The 10,119-nt window shown below is 38.6% G+C and overlaps 2 long non-coding RNA genes across 2 annotated transcripts; one reads left to right on the top strand and one right to left on the bottom strand.

Moving 5' to 3' along the window:
- Positions 1 to 5,030: 5,030 nt before the first annotated feature.
- On the bottom strand, positions 5,031 to 6,429 carry LOC110680816. Its single transcript, XR_002502999.1, has 3 exons — positions 6,070 to 6,429; positions 5,119 to 5,942; positions 5,031 to 5,045 (listed from the first exon to the last, which is right to left on the bottom strand). It is a non-coding gene; the product is annotated as an uncharacterized LOC110680816 (long non-coding RNA).
- Positions 6,430 to 6,662: 233 nt separating this feature from the next.
- LOC110680815 lies at positions 6,663 to 7,973 on the top strand. The gene is made up of 3 exons (XR_002502998.1): positions 6,663 to 6,934; positions 7,062 to 7,885; positions 7,959 to 7,973. It is a non-coding gene; the product is annotated as an uncharacterized LOC110680815 (long non-coding RNA).
- The last annotated feature ends 2,146 nt before the right edge of the window (positions 7,974 to 10,119 follow it).

Here is a 10,119-nt window from a genome sequence, read left to right as displayed (position 1 = left end):
CAAACTTTATTTTGCGTGAAATAACAAGACTTCGTTCATGCATTAATGTCCCATAGATCACAGTTAAAACTGCTTCAGCAAATAATTTTCTAATTTTCGCTTACTGTGATCGATCTTATATCAATACCTGTATATTCAATTTAAAATGACTTTACATACAGTTATTTCGGTTGTTCCAGGAAATATCTCTTTTTTCACTTTCTTAACCATATAAATTTCGGTTTATGGTGCATATATCTTATAGCGTTGATTTTTTATGAATACTTTGTATCAAACACTTTCAGAAAAAGAGCCATCTCGATTATTTTTCAAGTTATGAACGATTTTCGTTCAAAAACATATTACTTTCAAAATTTTGTTAATTTTTCCAAGAAAAATCGTTCTCACAGAGAAAAATATAATCTTTCTAATGGCGGCAAAAGGTTGAGAATCTGTTTGCGCCTTTCAGAGATATCGGCATTTGAAAACAAACATTTTTTCAAAGAAAATCTCTGATAACTCTGTAACCATAAGAGATAGGACAGTAGTTTCTTCGGCAAAGTTGTGCAATCAAAAGTCCTAAAAGTGCTCGGAACAAAGTTTTAGCAAGAAATTATCTTATAAAAAGTTATCAAGAGAAAAAAATAATTTTTCAGTACCACCGTAACTTATTTGTTTAAAAAAATCATAACTGGCGAACCATAAGAAACAGACAGAAATTTCATTTCGATGCAATTATCAACATTATCCATTTCACCCTTGGAAGAAAGTTCGCATTCCGGGAGAAACGTCCTTTCTTCCATTCTTGCCAACGTTTAGTGACAGTTTTAAATCCCACTTTTTTGGAAGGAAGTTGTGAATTCAGAGATTCACCCTTCCTTTTGTTTGTAGTTGCAACCATGCTTAGTGAATAAACGAGAGAAGACGAGACCTACTAAGAGGTTTTTTCCCAAGGCGGTGTTCAAGAAGGATTACCACCGCTAGTTTTCGCCAACGGGTTCAACGAAAAATCGAAGGCACGGGTCTAAACAAGGATTCGTATCCGGTTGCTTAAGGTGAAGATGAATCGAAGCCAAACCTCAAATTTTCAAGAGCACGGATCTGGAGAACCAAACATCCGTTTAAGCTGAAAACTTAATCGATTGGTCACTCGTTGGTGTGACCAATCGATTAAGTTTTCAGCTCAAACGGGTGTTCGGTTCTCCAGATCCGTGCTCTTGAAAATTTGAGGTTTGGCTTCGATTCATCTTCACCTTAAGCCGCTCTAGGTCATACCGGGGCGGCCATCGGTACCGTACGTTGTTAACGACGGAGAGTTTTGGGCGCAGTTTAACTATCACCAGATAGTAGTCAGAGTCGATGTTAGCGCCACAATAGGTCCTGACGTCGATAATTTCGGAGAAGTTTCTGTCTGCTGTGGTGATCTCCAGGTGTATCGGTATGGAAAGCTGTGCTGGAAGTAGGTGTTACGAATGGCCATATTCTTGGAGGCGGCAAAATCAATTAGTCGTAAGCCGTTTTCGTTCGTCAGCCGGTGGGCGCTGAACTTTCCAATAGTCGGTTGAACTCCTCCTCCTGGCCAACCTGAGAGTTTAGATCTTCTATGATGATTTTGACGTCGTGGCCTGGGCAGCTGTCATATTCGCGTTCGAGCTGCGAGCGCCCTAAATGTTCAGAGGGCCATAAGGGCTTATTCATAAATGTCATAACGCATGTCATGGGTGGGTGACCTAACGGTGTTACGGTTCATACAAAAATTGAAGAATGTTCTTACAAAAAGCGTTACAAGGGGGTGAGTGGGTGTCCAAAATGGCCATTATCAGCGTTATGAAATATGTGAATGAGCCCATAGTGCGCAGTTTAGCTTAGAGTCCTTCTCTGGCACTCGAACGATGATCAGCCGCCCCTGACAACAGACGCTGTTGTGAGCCGCACCTAACATGGAGTACAGCCACTCCAGGTTTGCTGAAGCAAAAGCTAAAGCAAACCTCGCCTTCCCTGTCAACATACGACCAAGTTCCCACCGGGGTTGGTTATGTTGAAATAAAACTACACAAACAACAAGGCTGTTCTTTCCACACCGCTGGCTACTGACTGATATTGCTAACACATCAGCACCTCTCTTTTATTCACTGCCTGGGTATATATTACAATTCTTACCTCTATCTTACATTATCTTTACCTCCAGACACCTCCGCTACAGCTCCTCCAACACTCCTCCTCATCAAACAACCTTCAAACCACCATCTGCCATCCGAGCTCTCTTGTCCACTAAGCTCCTCCTGGCACCAAGCTCCAGCTACCGAACTCCTCCTAGTCGAGCTTCTCCTGGCCAGCTGCACCATCGTCCTCTAGGTCAACCGTGCCGTCATCCGAGCTCCTCCTGACTTCCGAGTTCCTCTAGCTCTTCCAAACTCGTCGTCCGATCAGCCAGCATTTGTATTTGTATTTGGACTATAGGCTATAAGCCCGTTACCCTTACTTAAAATTAACAAACAAATTAGTTTCTTAAAAATATCCTTAATCTACTACGAATTTCATCCGCACCTTCAGCCTCGTTCTCGGCATCTTAGCCTCCAACTCTTGGGCACCTCGTCCAAGCCACCTCCCGTCCAGGCTCTACCTCCTCACCGAGATTCTGCCTCCTTGTCCAGGTCCTGTCTCATCGTCCAGGTGCTTCCTCGTGGTCCCTCATTGAAGCCGCCTCAGCGTCCTCCAGGCGTTCCTGGGCCCATAACCTGTTGGCGATCGGTGGAAACAGGTACACAGTGGAATGTCCAACGACCGAGATAAACCGTCAGGGACTTGCGCTACCGCAGAAAGAGAAGCGGGAAGACTTCAACAAACGGACTTTATTGGGAAACGGTTGGATGTGGAATGATACAGATTGAAATAGACCTACACTACTGTACTTGTTTCTACTCTCTTGTTTCGTTCGTGGCAAACAGCAACGTCAGCCCAAAACGTTCAGTGGCGGCGGGTGAAAATATCACCCCCACCAACAGGTTAACCGATCTTCCCCAAAGGTACTCGTACCCCGGCCAGTGCCACGATGAGGTAGGGATAGGAGTTGCTGAGCAAGATGCTAAGGACCACACAAAGGGGTCTATTTTATTCCTGTAGGTACGTGAGGTACCAATGGTACGCAATGCTCAGCCATTTACCGTGTATAAAAATAATAACTATTTCAAAATATTGAACTCAACAATACTTATCCGAGGCTTAAATTTTGTTCAGCTCATCTGTTTGAAATATTATTAGGGTGCCGGTACCAATGGTTGTAATGTACGAGTAGATTCGACTATGGAATAAAACGTACATTTTTCGATAAAAACGACTTGTGCTATTTTAGGTGGATGCCTCTAGTTTAGTCAATTTGTCAAATTTCAAATTTTTATTTCATCAAAAAATCAAAAAGTCATACCTATTCCGGTAGTGGATCAACTGACGGAAGCAGGTTTTTTATTAGATATATAAAAATTACCAAATGTCCCAGAGATGATCTTTATGCTTCATTCGAATGATTTTATTTTCTACTCCGAGGGATATATTAGGTCGTATGAATAAACTGAGCAAAAGCTTTTACTTTACTCAAATCCACCTGTCAAATTATTTTCTTGAGCATTTACTCAAGTTGGTATGATAAAACTGAGCATTTGAGCATTTACTTTTCGAACATCCGAATTCGTATGAATAAAGTGGTAAAAGCTGAGTAAATGCTCAGAAAATTCTGAGTCACCTACTGACCATGCTCAGTTCAAAAGTTTAGTATGAAAATTGAATTGAAAATTGCAATAAGATGCATGTAATCAGCATCATTATGAATTTATGGTTTTCGATCGTTGCGGACGTTGGCAGAATTCAGTTAGTCGGATTTTATAAGGCCAGGCACTACGACAGACAACTGCGCACCTACAGCAATGTGAATCGCGTGATGTTTTTGGCTGTTGACCAATATTCACTACGTAAGACAATTTTGGAGGGTTCTCTCCCCATCGTAATATATTTGTATGAAAGTTAAAAACAATTTGTATGACGCGTAATAACTCCCAAACCCCCCTCCTCTCATAAAACCAACCCTTACGTGTTTAATGGACTGCACTTTAGGAACTTAAATAGTCATGATTGGCGAAATACAAGCTTTCTCCCAATTTGAATTGTGGTAAATAATTTTCAAATTCTGCAAGCCGGTGTACGAACGAGCTCGAAAGAAAATTCGAGAACCTGATGATATATGTCTTGAAATACCAATTTGGATTTCGATAAACTCGGCATATAAAATTGACGCAAGGTTTGGAATCGAAGCTGAGACAACACTGACCACAAATAACACAAAAAATCCTTCAGAGATTCTTCCAAGTATTTCTCTAGATGTTCAACAAAATCTTGATTTTTCAAATGGTTTAGGGTTTACCTTCAGAAACTTTTTAGGGAATAAATCCAAAGTTTTCATTTAGTTTTTCATCCAAGCTCAAATTAGCAATCCGCAAAGAATTCCTTCATTATTTATTAACATCTTTAGTAAATTAGCCAATTTGTAAATGATCCCTTACTTTGTCAGAGACGGATTTCATATTACAGATGCTAGCGATTGATATACAACTAAAAAATCGATAGATTTGAGTATTGCATGCATCAACATAAAAAAACGTCACAAAAAAAATTGTAAAATAATAATGAATATACATATTTTGCGTTTTTTTATTATTTAATAATTACCATTTCTCCACAACTCTCGTAAAAATGACGTGCTAACATAATTTTGTTAGATTTAAGGAATACATTGTAAAATATTACAAAACTGAAACTTCAGCGAAAATATTCTAAAAGAATAAGCCGAAGCTTTTGTGATGAAATTTATTGAACAAACTTCGAAACTTCAATTTGGCGAATTTTACATTTATTTATCAACATCTGCTGCAGCGTTGATGTAAAATAAACATCATATTTGTTCAAGTAATTCAAAATGATAAGTTGAATTGTAAGCGAACGAATTAAATTGTTTAACTGTTGAAAGACAACTTAGGTTAGAAGCTGCTGGCGGTTCGGATTCTAAGGAAGGCCTTCTAAAAAAATATTGTTGAATTATTTGAAGAATCATTTGCTGAATATCGGAAGAAATTTGTGGAGAATACTTACTCTTGGATTTTTTATGAAGATCTTTCTGTTTTAAGACGAATTCTTCAAAATATTATGAATTAGATTATTTTGAGATAACTAGCAGTTTATCTGATCAGGTCTTTTAAGGATATTCCATACGGATTTTGGCGGATAAGGGCCAGATAGTCGTAGCATTAAATTCGCAGCTATTCAGCAACTTCAAGATGAGGGTCGTGGTTTCAAATCCTACCGGGTTGGCATTTTTCTTTACTTTCCAGGGCATAGAGTATCTTCGTACCAGCCACACGATATACACATGATAAATTGGTCAGTTGGTAAAGAAAGTCCTCACCAAAAGTAGGCTCTTACTCATCTTTACTGGTAGGATGATGTTACGTGTTACGAAAGAAGAAGCAGATTTTGGCAGATTCTTACAAAATCTGTGGTGGGTTTTGGGCAAAACCAATAGATATCAGCTGGTGAAAAATGTTGACGAACATACGGTTAATTTTCGTAACGACGTTTATTTCTTTAAATTTCAATCTTGTTTCCAATGCCTGCGTTAACTACGATGCACTTCCCTAGTCCTATAGTTTCTCATTCACTAGTGCCAATCCGGTCACCTGTGGCATCTTGAATTAACATATAACACACAGACGTGTTGGATTCAATGCAATTTCCTTTTGTTGCTGATGCTGCTAATGCTGGTTGGTTGTTAATGAAGATGCTGCCGGTTTAACTTCATTCTTACGATAATCCTGGTGCTGTTACATATCGACCCTACAGGAACTAAGCTCGACGTTATCGTTCAGTGGAATTTAGCTTGTTCTGGGAGGGTACGGTCACCGTTTGATTGGTAAGATCTGTTTGCGAGGGATACGAATAAATTATTTGCAGAATAACAAAAGTGCATCTAGAGACGAACCAGCCAAGGGCTGAAAGTCTCTCTAATAAAGAAAATTCATTTCAACAAAAGTGCAAATCACTTACCTTTGTGGACGAACCGGCAGCCGTCACATGAGAAAAACTGCAGCAACATCCTTCATGTATCAAATGCAGTCTTTGCAGGCGGCACACGATGGTTGCAGTTTCTTGCGCTCACTGACTTATTCCCGGCAGACGTGATTGAATAGCTTCGCCGGGGTGTGTGAGTTCATCAGAAGCCGGCACAGGCGGTTGATTTCTTTCTCAAGCAAAATTTATGCTTGAGATCTTCAAAGGAACTGTTGGCTGCTGCGCAAAAATCGGATAGCCAAAACAAAAACAAAAATTTTGACAGAGTAAAAGCTAAGTTCGAAATTCGAACTTACTCTGAGCAAAGTACCGTTTTATTCATACGGTTTTGAGTAAATGCTCAGAGACTTTACTTTTCTCAAGTCGGGTTGAGTATGAGCAAGTACTCGGTTTTATTCATACGACCTAATAGGTCGTATGAATAAAACCGAGTACTTGCTCATACTCAACCCGACTTGAGAAAAGTAAAGTCTCTGAGCATTTACTCAAAACCGTATGAATAAAACGGTACTTTGCTCAGAGTAAGTTCGAATTTCGAACTTAGCTTTTACTCTGTCAAAATTTTTGTTTTTGTTTTGGCTATCCGATTTTTGCGCAGCAGCCAACAGTTCCTTTGAAGATCTCAAGCATAAATTTTGCTTGAGAAAGAAATCAACCGCCTGTGCCGGCTTCTGATGAACTCACACACCCCGGCGAAGCTATTCAATCACGTCTGCCGGGAATAAGTCAGTGAGCGCAAGAAACTGCAACCATCGTGTGCCGCCTGCAAAGACTGCATTTGATACATGAAGGATGTTGCTGCAGTTTTTCTCATGTGACGGCTGCCGGTTCGTCCACAAAGGTAAGTGATTTGCACTTTTGTTGAAATGAATTTTCTTTATTAGAGAGACTTTCAGCCCTTGGCTGGTTCGTCTCTAGATGCACTTTTGTTATTCTGCAAATAATTTATTCGTATCCCTCGCAAACAGATCTTACCAATCAAACGGTGACCGTACCCTCCCAGAACAAGCTAAATTCCACTGAACGATAACGTCGAGCTTAGTTCCTGTAGGGTCGATATGTAACAGCACCAGGATTATCGTAAGAATGAAGTTAAACCGGCAGCATCTTCATTAACAACCAACCAGCATTAGCAGCATCAGCAACAAAAGGAAATTGCATTGAATCCAACACGTCTGTGTGTTATATGTTAATTCAAGATGCCACAGGTGACCGGATTGGCACTAGTGAATGAGAAACTATAGGACTAGGGAAGTGCATCGTAGTTAACGCAGGCATTGGAAACAAGATTGAAATTTAAAGAAATAAACGTCGTTACGAAAATTAACCGTATGTTCGTCAACATTTTTCACCAGCTGATATCTATTGGTTTTGCCCAAAACCCACCACAGATTTTGTAAGAATCTGCCAAAATCTGCTTCTTCTTTCGTAACACGTAACATCATCCTACCAGTAAAGATGAGTAAGAGCCTACTTTTGGTGAGGACTTTCTTTACCAACTGACCAATTTATCATGTGTATATCGTGTGGCTGGTACGAAGATACTCTATGCCCTGGAAAGTAAAGAAAAATGCCAACCCGGTAGGATTTGAAACCACGACCCTCATCTTGAAGTTGCTGAATAGCTGCGAATTTAATGCTACGACTATCTGGCCCTTATCCGCCAAAATCCGTATGGAATATCCTTAAAAGACCTGATCAGATAAACTGCTAGTTATCTCAAAATAATCTAATTCATAATATTTTGAAGAATTCGTCTTAAAACAGAAAGATCTTCATAAAAAATCCAAGAGTAAGTATTCTCCACAAATTTCTTCCGATATTCAGCAAATGATTCTTCAAATAATTCAACAATATTTTTTTAGAAGGCCTTCCTTAGAATCCGAACCGCCAGCAGCTTCTAACCTAAGTTGTCTTTCAACAGTTAAACAATTTAATTCGTTCGCTTACAATTCAACTTATCATTTTGAATTACTTGAACAAATATGATGTTTATTTTACATCAACGCTGCAGCAGATGTTGATAAATAAATGTAAAATTCGCCAAATTGAAGTTTCGAAGTTTGTTCAATAAATTTCATCACAAAAGCTTCGGCTTATTCTTTTAGAATATTTTCGCTGAAGTTTCAGTTTTGTAATATTTTACAATGTATTCCTTAAATCTAACAAAATTATGTTAGCACGTCATTTTTACGAGAGTTGTGGAGAAATGGTAATTATTAAATAATAAAAAAACGCAAAATATGTATATTCATTATTATTTTACAATTTTTTTTGTGACGTTTTTTTATGTTGATGCATGCAATACTCAAATCTATCGATTTTTTAGTTGTATATCAATCGCTAGCATCTGTAATATGAAATCCGTCTCTGACAAAGTAAGGGATCATTTACAAATTGGCTAATTTACTAAAGATGTTAATAAATAATGAAGGAATTCTTTGCGGATTGCTAATTTGAGCTTGGATGAAAAACTAAATGAAAACTTTGGATTTATTCCCTAAAAAGTTTCTGAAGGTAAACCCTAAACCATTTGAAAAATCAAGATTTTGTTGAACATCTAGAGAAATACTTGGAAGAATCTCTGAAGGATTTTTTGTGTTATTTGTGGTCAGTGTTGTCTCAGCTTCGATTCCAAACCTTGCGTCAATTTTATATGCCGAGTTTATCGAAATCCAAATTGGTATTTCAAGACATATATCATCAGGTTCTCGAATTTTCTTTCGAGCTCGTTCGTACACCGGCTTGCAGAATTTGAAAATTATTTACCACAATTCAAATTGGGAGAAAGCTTGTATTTCGCCAATCATGACTATTTAAGTTCCTAAAGTGCAGTCCATTAAACACGTAAGGGGTTGGTTTTATGAGAGGAGGGGGGTTTGGGAGTTATTACGCGTCATACAAATTGTTTTTAACTTTCATACAAATATATTACGATGGGGAGAGAACCCTCCAAAATTGTCTTACGTAATGAATATTGGTCAACAGCCAAAAACATCACGCGATTCACATTGCTGTAGGTGCGCAGTTGTCTGTCGTAGTGCCTGGCCTTATAAAATCCGACTAACTGAATTCTGCCAACGTCCGCAACGATCGAAAACCATAAATTCATAATGATGCTGATTACATGCATCTTATTGCAATTTTCAATTCAATTTTCATACTAAACTTTTGAACTGAGCATGGTCAGTAGGTGACTCAGAATTTTCTGAGCATTTACTCAGCTTTTACCACTTTATTCATACGAATTCGGATGTTCGAAAAGTAAATGCTCAAATGCTCAGTTTTATCATACCAACTTGAGTAAATGCTCAAGAAAATAATTTGACAGGTGGATTTGAGTAAAGTAAAAGCTTTTGCTCAGTTTATTCATACGACCTAATATATCCCTCGGAGTAGAAAATAAAATCATTCGAATGAAGCATAAAGATCATCTCTGGGACATTTGGTAATTTTCTATATATCTAATAAAAACCTGCTTCCGTCAGTTGATCCACTACCGGAATAGGTATGACTTTTTGATTTTTTGATGAAATAAAAATTTGAATTTGACAAATTGACTTAAACTAGAGGCATCCACCTAAAATAGCACAAGCTCGTTTTATCGAAAAATGTACCGTTTTATTCCATAGTCGAATCTACTCGTACATTACAACCATTGGCTACCGGGCACCCTAATAATATTTCAAACAGATGAGCTGAACAAAATTTAAGCCTCGGATAAGTATTGTTGAGTTCAATATTTTGAAATAGTTATTATTTTTATACACGGTAAATGGCTGAGCATTGCGTACCATTGGTACCCTCACGTACCTACAGGAATAAAATAGACCCCTTTGTGTGGTCCTTAGCATCTTGCTCAGCAACTCCTATCCCTACCTCATCGTGGCACTGGCCGGGTACGAGTACCTTGGGGGAAGATCGGTTAACCTGTTGGTGGGGGTGATATTTTTCACCCGCCGCCACTGAACGTTTTGGGCTGACGTTGCTGTTTGCCACGAACGAAACAAGAGAGTAGAAACAAGT

Source organism: Aedes aegypti, unplaced genomic scaffold, assembly GCF_002204515.2.
Source record: "Aedes aegypti strain LVP_AGWG unplaced genomic scaffold, AaegL5.0 Primary Assembly AGWG_AaegL5_hic_scaff_1883_PBJ_arrow, whole genome shotgun sequence".
NCBI lineage: Eukaryota > Metazoa > Arthropoda > Insecta > Diptera > Culicidae > Aedes > Aedes aegypti.
This window is presented reverse-complemented; position numbering and strand designations above follow the sequence as displayed.